This window comes from Geotrypetes seraphini, chromosome 6 (genome assembly GCF_902459505.1).
Source record: "Geotrypetes seraphini chromosome 6, aGeoSer1.1, whole genome shotgun sequence".
Lineage (NCBI taxonomy): Eukaryota > Metazoa > Chordata > Amphibia > Gymnophiona > Dermophiidae > Geotrypetes > Geotrypetes seraphini.
In genome coordinates, this window is record NC_047089.1 from 220,660,175 (window position 1) to 220,680,976 (window position 20,802).

The window sequence follows — 20,802 nt, forward strand, 5'->3', positions numbered from 1 at the left end:
AGCTCTATAGGCACAGTACGTATATTTCGGATAGTGTAGCAGAGCTGCTAGAGAATGACGGTGACAAAATTCATCATCGTTCCCGTCCCTGCGGATAACCGCGGGAAATATCCCATGTCATTTTCTAGTGTCTATGTCAACCTCAGTCCTTGTACACCAGCATTCTTCAAAGCAAAGCTTGTGGGTCAGTTGTTAGGGCCATTCATACTCTGATTCTTTCCTCTCTCCTTAAAGAATGACATGAAGATGGTTTCCTGCGGTTATCCGCGGGGACGGGGACGGTGATGAATTTTGTCACCGTGTCATTCTCTACTGCTGGAGAAGGCACGAGTCGCTGCAATGAGCGCTAAACTCTGTGACGTGCTCTGCCCAGTCCCGCCCCCTCTGACGCAACGTTCTGTTGCTGTGGGGGAGGGATCCATCGCAGAATGGCGACGCGGGGGTTCGTGGCAGTCCAGCTGCAGTGAAAACCAACCAGAGCTCGGCTACAAGGTGAGAGTGAGGCGATCCGTAGGATCCGCCTTTTACTTAGTTCTCCATTCATGGTCAGGAACCTCCCTCACCCCGAAGGATCTACTACCGTATGAGCCGCTCCAGTCCCGTTTATTTGAGCATTTCGTTGTAGCCTTTGCTCACGCCTTCGGTCAGTGCCCTCAAGCTGTAAAAAAAAAGTGATCTGTCGCTATTTCAGCGGCGCCGTGTGCGTGCGGTCACGTGCCGTGCCGTGCCGTGCCGTGCCGGGCTCTGCAAACGAGACACACGGTACCAGCGACAGCTGGACCAGAGGTGACTGTACCATAGCCCCGCCCCCAAACAGTGCTCCGCTCACTGAGAGGCTCGGCTTAGGCGTGGCCATTGCGCTGACGTCACGGGGTGCAAAGCATAGGGCCGAGCTCCACGTTTACGCCACGATAGAGAGCAGAGAGCGGCCGAAAGACGGAGCGAACGCCGGACAAAGCTGAGGACCACCTGGTTATCAGGCGCCGTCCAGCTCGCGTTTTCGCCGGAGGCGTAGAGCGAGAAGCGTCCTTTGGATGGAGAGAGCAGGAGCATCACTTTTCCAGAGAAGGGTGAGAAAGAAAACAACTCCCGGGTGGCCCTTTGGGGTGGGGGCAGGAACGGCCTCTTGTGGGAATGGGTGCGTCAAGAAGGCATCAACCCCCTTGTCTCCAAGAGAGCATCTGCTCATATGGGGAGAGGGGGGGGGACGACGACAAAGAAAGAGAGAGCATCAGCTCCTGGTAGGTAGGAACAGAGACAAAAGAGTGCAAGTACATCATTCCAGGGTGAGGTGGTCAGCAGAAAGAGTATGAGCATATCATCCTCTGGAGGAGACAGACAGTGGGATGGGGTGGGTAAGATGAGAAAGAAAGAAAAAGAGTGAAAACACTTGAGCCGGGGTGATGGGGAGGGGTGTCAGACAGAAAGAGTATGAGCATATCTTTCTCTGGAGGAGACAGTGTGATAGGGTGGGTTAAATGAGAAAGAGAGTGAAAGCACTTGGGGGGGGGGGTGTCAGACAGAAAGAATATGAGCATATCTTCCTCTGGAGGAGACAGTGTGATAGGGTGGGTTAGATGAGAAAGAAAGAGAGTGCAAGCACTTGAGCTGCGAGTTGGGGGTTCAGAAAGAGAAGGCATCAGTCCCTGGCCTCTGGGGTGATAGATTTGATTGAGAGATGGATGGAAGATGGTGGGGTCTTCTAGGAAAGGAGGTATTTGTTGAATTATCAGGAGGAAGGGTTGGAATGTGAATAGGTCAGAGACTGTTTGATAGATGTTCCAGTGGAAGCTGTTGGGTGTCACTGCCTACATTCTTGGAGATTTTTCCTCCTCCTCTATCGAGGTGTCCTTGGAATCTGGGCCTTCTGCTTCCTCCCTTGCATCTGAGTGTGCCAAGCTGGTCTCTATTAATAGTGTTATATTTTGCAGTTATTGCAGAAGCTTATCAGGACTTGTACTCCTTGTTCCACAGTTCTTATCTTGAACTGAGTGATTTTCCAAGACAGGCAGGAAGTTTGACTTTTGCTATTAATGCTGTTAACCTGCAGTTGGTATGCTTTTGGGGGTTCATGATTTCCTGTGGACTAGTGCAGCAAAGTGAAGACATCTAGAGTGGGGGGTTGGTAAGGCTGGTTCTAAGTGGTGCCCTGTGTTGAAATGGAATTTGGCATTCCCTTCTCCAAATTTCAGTGGTGATGGCTCTAGCACACTACCCCCCTTTTCTCTCTCCTATCCAGTGCCACCTTCTCTCTCCACTATTCTCTGCCCAGTCCTGTAGGAGACACTTTTCAAAATTGTTGGGGATGCTAAACCCAATGGAATTTTCTCTCCTTGGGCACAATCAAGGAGTTAGTTTATTGCTGGGGGTGTGCACTGCTCAGTTCCTTTGCCCAGTCCTACTCTCTTCTCCAATTTTCTCTCAAGAAATATAATAGGTCCTGATATCATGGGTTCTGCCATTTCCACATGGGGCATCATGCACAAGGGAGTACTGCCATGTTGCTGCACACATCACACACCCAAAAGCTGACTCTTCTCAGTTGACTAACCAGAAATATAGTCATACAGTATATAGTTTGCTGGAAATATATCTTATTCGGTGCTCCAAGTCCATTAATAATTATTAACCAGGTACACAAAGCAATTATACCTTATTTCTGGGAATGAACAATAGAGAAAGGATCTCCCCCATTAAGAACTGCTAGCTAGGTCCAAGTGACCTGGATAGGCCATCTTTTTGAGACGGCGTCCTGGGTTTGAAGGCCTAGTGATCTGACACAGCATGCCATGTCTTTTATTCCTGTGGTGGCACAGGAATCCTCAACTCACTTCTTCCAGTCTGTTCATTCACTTTTCTTCTTATTCTGTTCCTTTAAAATAATTTTGAGAGAACTATTTTATTTTCTTCAGTATTCTTGTCGCATATACTCATGCAGTATAACCTCTAGTTCTCAAGCTGTTTGTAACATATCTCCAGGTCCAGGACAGACTGGGTCAGGAGCTGGTTGACTGGAAGGCAGTAGAGGATAGTGGTCAATAGAGATCTCTCTGAGGAAAGGGATGTTAACAGTGGCGTGCCTCAAGGTTTGGTTCTTTTTAATATTTTTTTATGCAATATTGTTGAAGGGCTCTTGGGTAAGATTTGCCTCTCTGTGAATGTTACCAAAATCTGCAATAGGTTAGACATCCCTGATTATGTGAATAACATGAGGAAGGACCTAGCAAAGCTTGACGAATGGTCTGAAATTTTTCAGTTAAGATTTAATGCTAAGAAATGTAAGATCATGTAAAAACACAAGGGAACGATACAGTTTAGTGGGGAAGAACTTTTGTGTACGAAAGAGGAGCGGGACTTGGGAGAGATAGTATGTGATGATCTTAAGGTGGTTGAAAAGGTGACGGTGAAAGCTAGAAGGATGCTAGGGTGCATAGGGAGAGGTATGGCCAGTAGGAAATAGGCAATATTTAAGATGCAGACAGCAGTGAGATGGGGGTCTATTCAGTGTGTTGCACTGAGTGTCACGTGTTTATCTTACAGTTGATGAGAGGACTTATGTGTGTGCTCTTTGCAAAGAGCTCTTAGCACTCGGAGACTTGAGGGAGCTGAAGGAGACAGGTATATAGAGAACACCTACAGAGATGTTGTTATAGAGACGATCTACCTCCAGTCTGTCAGCCTTTGTGCTGCCTTGGAGGAGAGAAGTCTTAAAGGAGAGCTTCACCCTTGTGAAGTAAGAAGCAATCTTGTAGCCAGGACCTGCCCACCAGGGGATGCAATATCCTCGCACACAAATATGTCTCCGGAAGCTTTTGCCCAGGAGGGAAGTGGTAGGATGGCAGTCACAGTGGGAGATTCGATCATTAAACATGTAGATAGCTGGGCGGCTGGTAGACATGAGGATCGCTTGGTCAATTGCCTGCCTGGAGCAAAGGTGGTGGACCTCATGCGCCACCTAGATAAGATTTTAGATAGTGCTGGGGTGGAGCCTACTGTCTTGATGCTCCATTGCAAGATTGCACCATCAAAGAACATGCAGTAGTGTACTTTCTTTGGGCAGAGGGAATGAAACCTGTGCAAATTCACCGTCGGATATTGACTCAGTATGGACATAGCACCATGAATCAATGAAAGGTTTATGAGTGGGTGAAATAGTTTAAAGTGAGAAGAACAGGTGTAACTGACTAAGGTCGTTCCAGTCACCTATCAACATTGCACACACAAGAGCACATTGACAGGGCAGATGCCTTGATCAGAGAAGACCTAAGGATAATAGTGTTTCAGTTGTCTGCTAATTTGGATATCGGCTATGGATTTTCATTTGCCATAATGCATGATGACTTGGGATACAGGAAAAACTATGCACGATGGTTTCCTAAACAGCTTACTGATCTGCACAAGCAACAGCATGTGGAGGTTGCAACCCAGTTCCTGAGATGGTATGAAGAAGATCTGAATATTCTGGAGAGAATTGTCACTGGCGACGAGACATGGGTGCATTGCTGTAACCAGGAGAGCAAAAGACAAAGCATGATGAAGTAAAGGAAACAGTGCTCACCTGGCTTCGGGAGCAGCCGAAAAACTTCTCTGCAGGAATGCAGAAGCTAGTTGAATAATACAACAAATGTGTCATCTTGCATGAGGTTTATGTGGAAAAGTGATTATGTTCAATTGCTCACAGATGCTTCTATTAAAGCCGTTAATTGTATTTTTCCTTTACTTTTTTATTTACCCTCGTAAAAGCAAGAAACTGGGAAAAGAATCAGTTGGATTGCTAGATGACGAGGGTTAAGAGGGGATCTCAGGGAAGATAAGGCCATAAAGGAGAGATTAAATGAATTCTTTGCTTCAGTTTTCACCGAGGAAGGTGTGGGGAGATACTTGTGCCAGAAATGTATTCAATAAGAAATTGCAGGGAAACTTCTGATTGAAAACAGAAGGAAGTCAGAAAGTGCTTGTATCAAAAAGTAAACTGACCTCACTTAAAACCTGTCTATGGAGATTGATCAAAAATTTGGAAGTTGCTCAGAGACGTGAAACTCTTCAGGAAGGTATATACCTCCCCAGTATGGGTACAGAGTTTACCTTCCAGTCATTGCAGCTTTTTCAATAATGATCACGCTCCAAGCCAGGGAAATTTAAAGAATATATCACAGTCTTTTAAAACTACTTAAAAAATGATGCCATTCTTTGTTTGTATGTTTCATGAAAGCAAACATCACTTGAAATAGGTGACTTATAATGCTATTACTTAGCTTTATGGAAAGTTTTGGGTCCCAACGTGGAAATGTATTCAATGCTGATGAACCAGAGAAATGCAAACAGATATCTGTAACAGTGGAAGATATAAAGGATCAATTTCAGAAATTAAACAGTAGCAAATCACCTGGACCAGATGGTATACATCCCAAGGTGCTGCTAGAATTTAAAAATAAGCTTGCAGAACTATTCTTAGTATTATTGCAGAACTATTCTCAATGGCTGGGAGGGTATAGATGGGCTGGAGTAAGTCTTAACAGAGATTTCGGCAGTTGGAACCCAAACACAGTACCGGGTAAAGCTTTGGATTCTTGCCCAGAAATAGCTAAGAAGAAAAAATTAAAAAATTTAAATTGAATCAGGTTGGGCAGACTGGATGGACCATTCGGGTCTTTATCTGCCATCATCTACTATGTATGTTACTATGTAGTTTGTAATTTATCTTTAAAATCCAGCATAGTACTGGAAGACTGGAGGGTGGCCAACATGACACCAATTTTTAAAAAGGGTTCCAGAGGTGATCTGGGAAATTACAGACCGGCGAGTCTGTCATTGGTGCCAGGCAAAATGGTATAGACTATTATAAAGCACAGAATAACAGAACATATACATGAGCATGGATTAATAAGAGAAAGCTAACATGGATTTAGTCAAGGGAAATCTTTTCCACATCAATCTGCTACATTTCTTTGAAGTGGTGAATGAACATGCGGATAAAGGTGAGCCGGTTGATATTGTGTATTTGGATTTTCAAAAGGCATTTAACAAAGTATCTCATGAAAAACTTCTGAGGAATTTAGAAAGTCATGGGATAGGAGGTAATGTCCTATTATGGATTAAGAACTGGTTGAAAGATGGCAAACAGAATAGGATTAACTGGTCAATATTCTCAATGGAGAAGGGTAAATAGTGGGGGTTTCCCAGGGGTCTTTGCTGGGACAGCTGCTTTTTAACATATTTATCAATGATCTAGAGATGGGAATAACTAGTGAGATAATTAAATTTGCTAATGATACAAAGGACTCCTTTTATCAAGCCACGCTAGCGGGGTTAGCGCACGCGACTTTTAATCACGCGCTAACCCCCGTGCTGGCCAAAAAACTACCGCCTGCTGAAGTTGAAGTGCCTCTGCTGGGTCAGACCAGAGGTTCATCGTGCCCAGCAATCTGCTCGCACGGCGGCCCAACAGGTCCAGGACCTGCGTAGTAGTCCTCTATCTATACCCCTCTATCCCCTTTTCTTTCATAAAATTATCCAATTCCTTCTTAAACCCTAATACCATACTCTGTCCTATCACGCCCTCTGGAAGCTCATTCCAGGTGTCCACCACCCGCTGGGTGAAGAAAAACTTCCTAGCATTGGTTTTGAATTGTCCCCTTTCAGCTTTTCCGAATGCCTTCTCATTCTTGTAGTTTTCGAAAGTTTGAAGAATCTGTCCCTTTCCACTTTCTCTATGCCCTTCATGATCTTGTAAGTTTCTATCATATCCCCTTGTAAGTCTCTATCATATCCCCTCTTAAGTCTCCTCTTCTCCAGGGAAAAGAGCCCCAGTTTCTCCAGTCTCTCAGTGTATGAAAGGTTTTCCATACTCTTTATCAAACGTGTCACTCTCCTCTGAACCCTCTGGAGTATCGCCATATCCTTCTTAAGATATGGCGACCAGTATTGGATGCAGTTCTCCAGATGCGGACGTACCATCGCCCGATACAGTGGCAGGATAACTTCTTTTGCTCTGGTTGTAATACCCTTCTTGATTATATACAGCATTCTATTCGCTCTCTTAGCAGCCGCTGCGCACTGTGCCGACGGCGTCATTGTCTTGTCCACTATTTACCCCCAAGTCCCGTACTTCGGTACTCTCAGTCAATAACATCGGTTTTCTGCTTCCCATGTGCAATATTTAACATTTTTCTACATTGAACTTCATCTGCCATCTCGTCTCCCATTCCCCTAGCTTGTTCAGGTCCCTTTGTAATTCTTCACAGTCCTCCTTAGTCTGAGCAGCACTAAATAGTTTGGTGTCGTCTGCAAATTTTATTATTTCGCACTTCGTCCCTGTTTCTATATCATTTATAAATATATTAAATAGCAGCAGTCCGAGTACCGACCCCTGTGGAACACCACTCGTGACCCTCCTCCAGTCCGACTAGTGGCCTTTCACTCCTATCCTCTGCTTCCTCCCCGCCAACCAATTTCTGATCCATCTGTGTACGTCTCCTTCCACCCCATGGTTCTTCAGTTTCCAAAGTAGGCATTCATGGGGTACCTCGTTAAAGGCTTTCTGGAAATCTAAATATACGATGTCTGTGGGGTTCCCTTTGTCCGTCCGTCTGTTAATTCTTTGGAAGAAGTGCAATAAGTTCGTAGGCACGATCTCCCCTTGCAGAAGCCATGTTGGCTTGTGGTTAGAAGTTTTTCTTTCTAAATGCTTATTGATGCTGTTTTTATCAGCACTTCCGCCATTTTCCACGGAACCGAGGTCAGACTCACCGGTCTGTAGTTCCCCGGGTCACCTCTCGATCCCTTTTTAAAGATGGGCGTAACATTGGCTATCTTCCAATCCTCCGGGATCACGCCTGTTTTCAGGGATAGATTGCAAACTTGCTGTAGTAGTTCTGCTATTTCCTCCTTTAGTTCTTTCAGAACCCTTGGGTGGATTCTGTCTGGGCCTGGCGATTTGTCAGTTTTTAATTTTTCTAACTGCCTGCGTATGTCTTCAAGGCTTACTCCCATGAATGTTAGTTTATCTGTTTGGGCTCTTTTGAAGATTTGCTCAGGTTCCAGTATGTTCGATGTTTCCTCTTTTGTAAATACAAACGAAAAGAAAATGTTTAGTCTTTCCGCCACTTCTTTCTCCTCCTTCACCACTCCCTTCCTGTCTCCGTCATCCAGCGGTCCCACCTCCTCCCTAGCCGGCTGCTTCCCTTTAACATATCTGAAGAACGGTTTGAAATTTCATGCTTCCTTGGCTAGCCTTTCTTCATATTCTCTTTTGGTTTTTCTAACCACACAGTGACATTCTTTTTGATACTTCCTGTGCTCTTTCCAGTCCTCCTCAGTTTTGCCCATTTTCCATTTCTTGAATGAGTTCTTATCACCTATTGCTTTCTTCACTTCTTTGGTTATCCACGCTGGGTCTTTTGTTCGATTTTTTTTTTTTTTTTTTTTTTGCACCCTTTTCTAAATCTTGGTATATGTCGATTTTGCGCATCGATCACTGTGTCCTTGAATAAAGACCAGGCTTGCTCTACAGTCTGCCATTTCTTTGAGGTGTTCCTAAGTTTCTTCCTTACCATTACTCTCATCGCTTTGTAGTTTCCTTTCTTGAAGTTAAGTTGTCGCTATGGTTCTCTTTCCCTTCGGTATTCCTACTTCAACTTTGAACTTGATCATATTGTGATCGCTGTTTCCCAACGGTCCCACTACTTCCACTTCCTTCGCAGGTCCTCTTAGCCCATTTAGGATTAGATCCAGAGTGGCATTCCCTCTCGTCGGTTCTCTAACAAGTTGATCCATGAAGCAATCATAGAAACATAGAAACATAGAAAGATGACGGCAGATAAGGGCTACAGCCCATCGAGTCTGCCCACCCTATTGACCCTCCCTATTAAGTCTAATGACCCCCTTGAGTATGATTGTAATTATACTTCCACTCTACTGACCCGCTCTTTCAAGTCTATACCCTAGTGACCCTATCCCTTGGCATGACCCTCGTAGGGATCCCACATAGGTATCCCATTTTTTCTTGAAGTCTGAGATGCTGCGTGCCTCAATCACCTGCACTGGAAGCTTGTTCCAATGCTCAATCACTCTTTCCGTGAAGAAGTATTTCCTGGCGTCTCCACGAAACTTCCCTCCCCTGAGTTTGAGCGGATGACCTCTTGTGGTCGAGGGTCCCTTCAGAAGAAAAATATCATCTTCTACCTCGACCCGTCCCGTGATGTACTTAAATGTCTCAATCATGTCTCCCCTCTCCCTACGCTCTTCGAGAGTGTAGAGTTGCAATTTGCTCAGTCTTTCTTCGTACGGAAGACCCATTAGCCCCGAGACCATCCTGGTGGCCATCCACTGAACCGATTCAATTCTGAGCACATCTTTACGGTAATGTGGCCTCCAAAATTGCACACAGTATTCCAGATGAGGTCTCACCATGGCTCTGTACAATGGCATCATGACTTCAGGCTTCCTGTTGACGAAGCTTCTCTTAATACAACCTATCATCTGTCGTGCTTTAGATGAAGCCTTCTCCACTTGAGTGGCTGCTTTCAAGTCAGCACTGATGATTACTCCTAAGTCTCGTTCTGCCATAGTCCTGGTTAAAGTTTCTCCATTCAAGGTGTAAGTTCTGCAAGGATTTCCGTTACCGAGATGCATGACCTTACATTTCTTGGCGTTGAAGCCCAGCTGCCAGATCGAGGACCAACTTTCTAAAGTACGCAGGTCTTGCTCCATAGCATCCTGTAGATTATAGCCGTTTACTATATTGCATAGTTTGGCGTCATCAGCGAATAAGGTTACCTTGCCTTGAAGCCCTTGAGTCAGATCCCCAATGAATATGTATGGTTTCTAGGAATCCGATCTCTCTGGCGCATTTTGACCTTCCAAGACTCCAGTCTATCCCGGGATAGTTGAAGTCTCCCATAATAATCATGCTGCCGCTTTTGCATTCTCGCTTCATCTCGGCTTTCATTTCTACATCAATAGCTTCTGTTTGCCCAGGTGGACGATAGTACAGTCCCGTCTTTATCTCGGGCCCTTTCCTTCCCGGTATTTTAACCCATAGCGATTCCAAATTGTTGGTCGTTGCTGTATCCACTCTGGTCGAGTGTATGCTTTCTTTTATGTATAGGGCTATTCCTCCTCCTTTTTGACCTGACCTGTCCTGGCGATAGTTTGTACCCCGGCAGTGCTGTATCCCATTTGTTTTCTTCATTCCACCATGTTTCGGAGACCCCAGTGATGTCTATGTTCTCAGTTTTGGCCATGACTTCTAATTCCTCCATTTTGTTCCTTAGACTCCTTGCAATTTAGGTCCCGGTATTTTTTTGTCTTCACTTCCTCTCTCTGTGCTTCAAATTTTATTTTCTTCTTCTTTGCTGCAATCCTTTTATCCTCTTCTGGGTTAGTCAACTTCTGTGTTTTGCCCCATTGTCTCTTCCCAGCATTTTTCCCCCTTAGTATCTTCGCAGGATTTCTTCTTCCAAATCGTCGACACTTGGTCGACTGTCGGCTTTCCCCTTCTACTTAGTTTATAGTCTGTTCTATTCCTCTCCTGACGTTATTTGCTAGAAGTCTAGTTCCCACCTCGCTCAGGTGCAGTCCATCTCTCCTGAAGAGCTTGCTCTTACCCCAAAACGTCCAGTTCCTCACGAAGTGGAATCCCTCTTCTTCACACCATCTCCTCATCCATGCATTTATTGATTGTAATTCCATCTGCCTCTTCACATCAGCCCTCGGTACTGGTAGGATCTCTGAGAAGGCTATCTTCCTGGTCCTCATCTTCAACTTCCTTCCCAGGATCTTGAACTGTTCTATCAGTGCACTTCTTCTGTAGTCTCTCCTGCTGACATCATTTGTCCCGATGTGGATCATTACTGCAATCTCTGCCGTCTCTGCTCCTTCCAGGATCTCTCCAATTTTGTCCACGATGTCCTTTGTTCTCGCTCCTGGGAGACAGGTCACTAGTCGATTCTCTCTCCCACCTGCTATGTGGCTGTCTACATTCCTTAGGATTGAGTCTCCCACTAGGATCGCAGACTTTCCCTTCTTCAATTTTCGCTTCAGTCGCAGGTCTGTGTGCTTGGAGCTCTTTCTACTTTCTCCCCTTCCTGCGGAGTTCTTCTATGGGCTTCTTCTTCCTTGGAGTCCGACTGCTCTTGTCCTCTATTCCATGCGGGTGTATCTTTGTCCTTCCTACGATGTTCTTGTTCTTCCACCCTCCTGTAGGCCTCTTCAATGAACTTGAGCTCCTTGACTTGTTCCTCAATGTGCCTCTCTCTCTCTGTCTCTGGGTCTTCAGCTGTCCTGAGTTGGTCTTCTTTCCTAAATGCGTCTTCCATGATGTAAAGTTCCTCCAGTTCTTGAATCCTGTATTTCAGTCGACTAACCACCTTCTTCAAGCTTCTCAGTTCCTGACACAGCCTGCATACGTACGACTGCCTCCCAGAGGGGAGGTAATCATACATATGGCAATCCGTGCAGTACACTGGGAAGCTCATCTTCTGGATTCCCTCTGCTTCCATTGTTGTCCGCGTATTTGGAGTACACTTCTCCCTCGTCATTCGCGGGGGATACGGGCAGAGCCGGACCGCATGATTATCCGGCTCTGACCCACCCCCACCTCCCTGCCGCCTTCCCGGCCTTACCTGGTGGTCTAGAGTAGTGTTCTTCAACCTTTTTACACCCGTGGACCAGCAGAAATAAAATAATTATTTTGTGGACCGGCAAACTACTAAGACCGAAATTTAAAAAACACCTTTCTGCCCCGTCTCCGCAAGCTCGGTCTCCACAAATCATCTGATTTCATCTGCACAAGCCTCAGTTATGATTTTATATTGAACGTATTTTATTAAAGTATAAAAAGAAACAATATTCTGTACAATTGTCATTTTATAAATATAAATATTCAGAGCAAGGACCAACAAAACCCCTGTCTCCCTCCCCTTCACATATATCCCCTCTACTATCAAGAAAACTGAACAAGCCAAATTATTACAGAATGCTACACAGAAATATCATGCTAACAGAATACTGCAGTCACACATGACAGGAATAGTGTTAGGCTTTGCAGTCCCCAGTTATGTCTCTAGCAGGATATATATTTCAAATCTGATATATTGTAATGACAAAATAGAAATAATATGATTTTTTTCTACCTTTTGTGGTCTCTGCTTTCATCTTCTTTCCACTCTTTTCCTTCCAGCATCTGCCCATTCCATCCACTGTCTGGCCTCTCCCCCTTCCATATGTATCTGACTTCTTTCTATGCCCCTCTCCCCTTTCCATCCAGCCTGTGCCTCCTCTCTCCTTTTTACATCATTCATTCCAGCTTCACTGCTTTCTTCATTTTTATCTCTCCTACACCAGATCTAGCATCTTTATCCCTCTCTCATTTCTCTGCTGACCACCTTTCCAGCATCAATCTCTCTCTACTTTCTCATTCCTGTCTCTCCCCTTTCCCTCCTCTAATCTCCCTGCCAGCTGTTTCCTTCCTTTTTTCCTTCTCCCTTCCCTCCTCCCCCTTATCCAACAGTAGCTCTCTTCCCATCCCTTTCCCTCTTCCCCTCCCAGCAGCATCTCTCCTTCTACCTCCCTCCAGGTGCAGTAGCAGCTCTCCCTTTATCCAGCAGCTTCCCAGCCTCCAACAGTGGCCTCCTCTCCTTCCAGCAGCTCTCAATACTTGCCTGCAGCAGTGATTTCCTTAGGCAGCCTTGCGTCCGTTGCCGCCTCTGAGGAAAGGGGAAGTTGCCGAAGTGAATCACTGCCCTGGTAAGTACAGAGCTGCTAGGAGAGGAGACGGCCACTGTTGAAGGCTCCCCATGATCTTACTCCTGCTGTGCCCTGCACATTCGCGCCCCCCCCCCCCCCCAAGCCGGCAAAAAGCAGCTTTGCACCGCAGGCCCTGCCGCCCAAGACGAGCCGGAGGCCCCTACCCGCCGCATCCTGCACGTGGGCAGACTCAGCACAGATGCTGCTGAAGGCCCCAATCCACACGCTGACCCCCTCCCCCACGCATGCTGACCATCTCCCTTCTACCTGCACCTTCCCCGGGGCCCTCTTAGGCGACTCGGCAGGGGCAGCAATCAAGACAGGCTGCCGACGTTGGGCATTCCCTCTCTGAGTCCCGCCTATTTTGTTTCAACTTCCTGTTTCCACATAGGCGAGACTCACAGAGGGAATGCCCGACGTCGGCAGCCTGTCTTGAACGCCCGAGGCTGGGAGGAACAGAAGATTTCCGCGAACACCACCGGGGCAGGAAATTTAACATCGTTCATCTCGCTGGCCCTGCGCGGACCGGCAGGAATTTTCTGCGGATCGGCACTGGTCCGCGGACCAGCGGTTGAAGAACTGTGGTCTAGAGGGCTTTCGTGGCAGGAGCAATCTTCCTACGCTCCTGCCCCATACAGATCGCCATCAGTGTGCAGTGGTGGTTAAGAAAGCAAATAGAATGTTAGGAATTATCAGGAAAGAAATGGAAAACAAAGATGAAAATGTTATAATGCTTATGTATCACTCTATGGTAGGGCCGCACCTCGAATACTGTGTGCAATTCTTGTCGCCATATCTCAAAAAAGATATAGCGGAATTAGAAATGGTATAGAGAAAGACAACAAAAATGATAATAGGGATGGGATGACCTCCCTATGAAGAGAGGCGAAAGCGGCTAGGGCTCTTCAGCTTGGAGAAGAGATGGCTCAGAGGTAACATGATGGAGGTCTATAAAATACTGAGTGGAGTGGAAAGGGTAGATGTGAATCGCATGTTTACTGTTTCCAAAAATACTATGACTAGGGGGCATATGATGAAGCTACTAAGTAGTAGATTTAAAACAAACCAGAGAAAATATTTCTTTACTCAACGTGCAATTAAAGTCTGGAATTTGTTGCAAGAGAATGTGGTGAAATCAGTTAGCATAGCAGGGTTTAAAAAAAAAAAGGTTTGGATAAAAGAGAAGTCCATATGCCATTATTGAGATGGCTGGGAGAAATCCAGTGCTTATTCCTAGGATAAGCAGCATAAAATCTGTTTTACTCCTAGGGATCGTGCAAGGTCCCTGTGACCTGGATTGGTCACTGTTGGAAACAGGCTACTGGACATTATGGACCTTCGTTCTGTCTCAGTATGGCAATTTTATGTACTTATATTCTTATAACATCAGAGATTCTTCTCCTCCGAGTTTTCTAGGAGCTGCTGCTGTTGGGGCCAGCTGCTGCTTGTTGGATTTCAACAAGCTATAACAGACCTGGGCAAACTACAGCTCGCGGGCCATATTCGGCCCATTTAGTTTTTTAATTCAGCCCACCGACCATCCAAACTCCGCCGACCGCGAGCCCTACATACCTCCCTCCAGGGCAGTATTGGGCCGGCAGCACTCTAAACAGGCTGCTTCACAGCCTTCTCTTGTCGGAGCCTTCTGTATGCCATGTTACTGATGACATCATCAGTGATGCGGCAGAGGGAATTCCCCGATGAGAGAAGGCCGCAAAGTAGCCTGTTCAGAGTGCTGCTAGCCCGATGCTGCTCTGGAGGGAAGTATGTAGGGCTCGCGGTCGGCAGGGTTTGGATGGGAGGGAAGGATGGAGGGTCAGCGGGGATTCGGCTGCGCGGTGGGTGCGGGTGCTCAAGGTTTCTGCTGCACAAGGGATGTGAGGGAGGGAAGGATAGAAGTTGGGTAAGGGTTCTGCTGCGCAAAGGGATGGGAGGGAAAGAAAGATGCTGCAGAGGGAGGGCACAAGGGGATGTGTGAGAGGGGAGGAAAAATGCTGCACATGTGGGGGAGAGAAAGGAAAGAGGAAGAATTAAGGTGAAGTTGAGGAAGAGACTGGATATTAAAATTGTATTCTAGATATCATTCTATAACCTTTCTTTCTTTAAAAATACAGGTTTTTCCAGATGTTCCAGAGGCTGTAAGCAATTTCTTCTGATGAAACCCTGGGTGTTGACTCTGGGTGGAGTATTCTTTTTGAGGTTTCGTTTTGTTTGGTTAGATATCAGTCTAAAATATATATTTTTTTCAATCCCTCACAATTAACTTTTTTTTTTTTTGAGTAACAAGACAGTTACTCCATGACTGCAGTGATGGACCCTCAGAAATAGGAAAGCTATTTTGCTCCCAATCATATTATTGATGTCCAGATCTAGGCAATTTTTCTTTGATAGGTTTCATTGTTTCTTATTCCTTTTCCTTTATCGTTCATCTCTTGTCTCCCCATTATAGCGGACTTGCAACAATTTTCAGTATGATTGTTTCCTTGTGAAATTATTTATATATTTTCTTGCTAGAACTGGATATTGTTTTTTCTCTACAAGTATACTTTGCTTGGTCATATAATTTAAGTCTCAATCAAAAGAAAGGAAAAACATAGATTGACTCTATATGTAGAATTCATGTGATTCAAGTATCTACAGCTTCCTCACCATTCCAGGCTGGTGAGATTCACTCTTTAAAGGGCTAGTCTTTTGGGAAGAAGGTGTTTCAGGATGCTTTGTTTACCTCCTACATAGCTTTTTATTAGCTTTTAACGAGCATGAACTTGTAGGATATTGTGTGCAATGTAGCAGAATTCACAGACATACTTTCTTGGGAGGAGGTCAATGAACTCCATCAGCTAGTATCCAAAGAATAGCAGTATGGAAAATTCATGGTTAGGGCACCTATCATATTGTCAATGGTGTCCAGGGCCTCTGCAATGAGGATTGAATCCAGTGACTCGCCTGACTGGGGGCCTCGGACCTCGAGCCAGCAGTGCAGGAGAAGCTAACGGAAGTTGTGGAGATGATCTTTTTGATGAGAATGTACAGGAGGCTGCTAATCTCGCATGAAGTCTCTCTTCAGGCCCACTCCTAGTTCAGCCTCCTCATCAAGAAGGTTTTTAGTGGATAGCAATGGAGATCTACTACTTTCACTCCTCCCAGACAGCTCAGGGACCTCACTTTTGCCCTTGACATTGGAGGACCCAAATATCCCAGTCAGTAGCCTAGTCAAAATAAGTAATGAGCTTTTGACTGGCATCAAGAGACAATAGCTTCAATCTTTGTAACCATCCCAAATGGCCTGCAGGAAGGAGGGAGGCTGAAATTTTTCCATTCAAGATGGGCCTTTTCATACCCTTATAACCTGAAAATAGTACAGCTGGATTACAGTGCACAATTGGAAAAACTCCTCCCAAATTGCCCACCAAGAGCATCAAAGTTAAGCTCTCAGCATCAGCTATTGTTTACAGGAACTTTCTACCCTCTTACAGGCCAATGCTCTTGAACTATTCCACTAGAGGAACAAGGGTAGGGATTTTATTTCAACTACTAGATCACAAAAAAATGGGGGAGGGGGAGATTTTGTCCTATCCTTGACCTGAGGATCTGAGCAAATATCTAGCCAGACAAACATTCAGGATGATTTCCTTTGGCATCCTCATTTCCATGATTCAAAAAGGAGATTGGCTGTGCCTTTTCGACTTGAAGAATGCATACACTCACAGTCAGAGATACCTGTACATCTAAGTCAAAGGAAGTATCTAAGATTCTGAGAAGTAAAACTCCATGACTAATATCATATACAGTATTGTCATTTGTCTGGTGTCAGTTTTCACAAAGTATTTAGCAGTCATTGCAACATCTCTAAGGAGACTGGGGCACATGTGTTTCATTACCTAGATGATTGAGTAGTCAAGAGCATATTGGAGGAAGGAGCAAAATAATAAATACAAATGACTATTGAGGTGCTGGAGCTACTAGGGTTCATTATAAATTATCCTAAATCCCGTTTCCTTGTCATCAGCTACAGATGAGTCCAGACAAATAGATTAAGTCAAGGTTGCATTCTTTTTTCCCTTTGTTCCATACAGCCTCGGGGTGGCCTCATGGTGTGCTCATTGGCTGTGAAGCAGGAGTTCTGGGCCAGTGGGTCTGTGTGATTGATCTTACTGCTTTGTCAAGAGGAATACTGAAGTACCAGTGAGCAGACCATTGTATATACCGTATGGCTGAGCTCAACTTTGAGCTCTATCTCTGCCTGCTGGTAGGTAGACTTAACCCATTTGTCTAGATTCATCTGTTGTGATTAAAGAAACGAACATTAAGGGATATGATACATAATGTTTCTTTCAGTCTGTCACAGTGATTGGAGTTCATAGGAGCCCTGCAGTCAGTAGGTATCAGCTTGGCAGATGCTGAGACAACTGTAACGCCCATGGCATGCCTCCATTTGAGGCTGGCTTAGTGAATCTTGTCTTCCCAATGGTTGAAGGCTACAGGGAACCTGCAGGATGTAATATCTGTCTCTTCTCCTCTCAAAGAGTCTCTGACCTGGTGGATGGTTCACTGCAATCTGGCCAAAGGGATTCCCTTCCAAATTCCTCAAGTTCAAAAGACTCATTATGGATGCATTCAGCTTGGGATGAGGAGTGCCTGTAGATGGTTTCAACACTCGGGGCTGTGGTCTGCTTAGGGGAAACTTCATTGAATAAGTGTAGAACTGAGAGCAGTCTGGAACACTCCAAAGACTTTAAAACAGTAACAGCTCTAGAAGAAGAGGGGTCAGAGGTCAACCATGCCTTGTGCTTCTTTCTAACACAAAAGTGTTGGAAATTTCCCATTTGGCTGTGACTTATGCCTTCAAATTATAACACAAAGTGCACACCACTTGAATAAGAGAGCCTCCAAGTCTGTATTTTAGTAGTTCCTCAAAAAAGAATGGCCATTCCACTTGAATGCTTTTTCAGTATCAAAGCTTATCACTAGAGCTGGATCTCAGAAGGTGTGCAGTGCTTCTCTATGCTGTACTGAATCCAGGAAATTTCTAAACAGTCACTACCACTTGCTGCCCCCCTAACAAATCCCATCTGCTCGTCTACTATGAATTATGGTATATACTTGTGAACAGCTTTGCATCTAAGTTGAGCAACTAAGTTGGCCCGAGTCAGGAGTATAGGATTCTTATCTGACTTTGATACAACAGTAATTAAAGCTTTGTGGCCCTCTCAGGAAATGACCCCCCCTTTAATATTTCCATAAAGTAGGCTTCCAGTGACTCTGGGATATGAAACTCGCACCTTATCAAAACCTGCAGTAAAACCATCTGTCCCTGGGGTTGTATGTAGTTTAAAAGCTTCAGTGGTATCCTGATATTATAGGCACATTCAAACCCCCTGTTTCTTCCATGGAGATCTTAGGAAAAGGTATTGTTACTCACATATTTCTGATCTTTGCCTTTTGTCATTTGTTGATTCTATAGAGAGAGGGCACACCCCTGCCGCATCCCCTGCTACAATTCAGTGGGGTCAGATAAAAAACATTCAGTTTCAAACTGGCCAAAGGTGATGTATACAAAGCGCTGACCCAGTCCAGGAAGCGTCCCTTAAATCACATTTTTTGTAATACCCGAAATAAAAAAGGCCAGCTCACCCTTTCTAAGGCTTTGTCCGCATCTAAGGACAAGAGCAAAGTTGGACTACCTTCACGCCTAGCATGCCAGACCAAGTGTAGACTGCCTTTATATTACCAAACATTTGTCTGTTACAAATAAAACTGGCCTGATCACTATGTATCAATTTAGATAAGACCAGTTGCAATCTGGTGGCTAAAATATTCATGAAAATGTTATAAGTGGTATTTAGCAATGAGATCAGTCAGTAGGAACCATAATTGGTAGGATCTTTCCCAGGCTTATGTATTACTATAACTGTGGCCAATCTCCAGGTACGTGGCAGGGGTGCCTCCCGATCCAGAATAGCAAAGACTCTCATCAACAGTGGTGCAAGCAAGAGCTGGAAGGTCTTATAAAATCGATTCACATATCCATCAAATCCAGGGGCTGTGTTTAAGGGTAATGCCTGTATCGTGGTCAATATTTCTTGGGTTGTGATGGGCCAAGACAGGTGCAATATTTTCCCCTCAGAGAAAGACTCCATAGGAATACCAAATAAATAGTCATCAAGCTCAGGATTCTGTGATTGATATAAGTCTGCTTAATAAGCCTTAAAGCCTGCCCTGTGGCAGACGGAGTCAAGCATTCCCATCCATCTGGAGTTATGATGCAAGCTATAACATTCCGTGTTCTCTGCTTCTTAAGTTTATTGGCCAATAAATGGCTGGCTTTTATTATTAAATTCAAAATATTCCTGGTGAGTTCTTTGTAAATCCTCTCCTATGTGAAGGAGCTCCAGCTCCTTGAGTTCATTGCACAACCCCACCAGTTGAGATCAATCGATCTCTGATCCCTGCGTACCCTCTAATTGAAGTTCTAGATCCTGCAAGCATATACGCAATAACTGTTCTTTATGAACCTTAGTTTTATGTAGATGGGCCTGAAGGGGTATAATTTTCCCTCAAAGTAGTACCTTAAGGCCTTCCCACAGCAGGAAAAGGTCTATATCATTAAACTCCAAATATTCCCCTACAGCTTTCGCCTCCACATGACCAGACTCCAAGAGTAACATCTCGGGAAAGCACCAGGGGGGCCGAGCAATCTGTGGGAGCAAGCCCTGTAAAGTCACCAACATGAGTGTATGATCAGAGAGAGTGCTAGACTGTATTGTGCATGATCGCAGCCGCTGAACTATGAGCTGGTCAAGTTTCAAGTTTATTTGTACTTGATATACTGCTTTTAAATGCAAAGCAGTTTACAATTATACAGAGAATTAAAAAATACTTTAAAAAAATAATAAAAAGTGGGAAAGAGACTTACATACACAATACGGACATAACATGCTACATAAGCGTAAATGGGAAGGATACATTGCATGAAACTAATAGAAAAGGAAAGGAAGAGATCATTCCGGGAGTGGAAATCATGGAGAGGGGAATGGTAGGTGTAGTCCCGTTCCCAAGGATGAAGATGCCTCCAAAGATCAACCAAGCCCCACTGACAAACCTGGAATAAGTGCTCTCTCACTTTGCGCAAACTGAACATGAGCAGTGGTATTGTCCAGAGCAGTATGCCCTCTGCTTGGCAGCTAAGCAAATCACTCAGTGCACCAAAAAATGCTCCCTGCACTGTATTGGGAGCATAGCCATTCACCAAAGTATAGAACTGCGAACCCAATTGGAGAGTCAAGAGTAGATACCTACTCTTCAGGTCACGTATAATACGTGTAACTGACACAGGCAAGGAGTTGGCCAAAAAAATTCCCACCACCCTAGTTTTCTTCCCCTGCAAATTGGAGGCAAGATATATCGAAGAAAACCTAAAATGTAAATCTTCATGCTTAGACAGCAAATGTGTTTCCTGAAGGAAAATTATGTTCGCTCGCAGGCAATGTATTTCCTTAAATAATAAGTGATGTTTAGTTGGTACATTAAGGCCCCAAACATTAAAAGTTAGAAGATTTAGCTCCGCCCCTAATTCACACATAAGAAATCCCAACTCAAGCCTTCACCTGAGAGGACTGTGTAATAAAGTGTAGTCACTTACCTGTAATGTAGGTTCTCCGTGGACAGCAGGATAGTCAGCCACATATGGGTGTTGTCCCAACAGCTCCCAATTTGCGGATAAGCTCTCCAATAGCTCAGAGATATTTTTTTTTTTCCTCTGAGCACGTGCAGTGCCCGGGCCCCACTGGGCATGCCCGAGCCCTACCCATTTCCCCCTGCTTCCCCCTAATCCCCAGGATGTTCCTAGCTGTGGCCGGGTCGGCCGTATGGGGAGGTGGGTGGGTTGTGTGGCTGACTATCCTGCTGTCCACGGAGAACCTACGTTACAGGTAAGTAACTACACTTTCTCCTAGGACAAGCAGGATGAGTCAGCCACATATGGGTGACTCCCTAGCCGAGGGATGTACCGACTGGACCTGCGCCTTAGCGCTTTGTGCATCCCTCGCCTGGCTG

At 45.0% G+C, this 20,802-nt stretch overlaps 1 protein-coding gene across 4 annotated transcripts in view; it reads left to right on the forward strand.

Annotated features, from left to right (window-relative positions):
- Nucleotides 1–399: 399 nt before the first annotated feature.
- SLC39A14 (solute carrier family 39 member 14) overlaps nt 400–20,802 on the forward strand; it is a 53,324-nt gene continuing 32,921 nt past the window's right edge. The window contains exon 1 of one of the 4 annotated variants that reach the window (XM_033948161.1): nt 400–492. The gene's annotated coding sequence lies outside the window, so the exon portion shown is untranslated. Of the gene's footprint in view, nt 493–535; nt 1,071–16,975; nt 16,997–20,802 lie in introns of those variants that run through there. The other 3 variants (XM_033948163.1, XM_033948160.1, XM_033948162.1) reach the window with 3 other exon arrangements.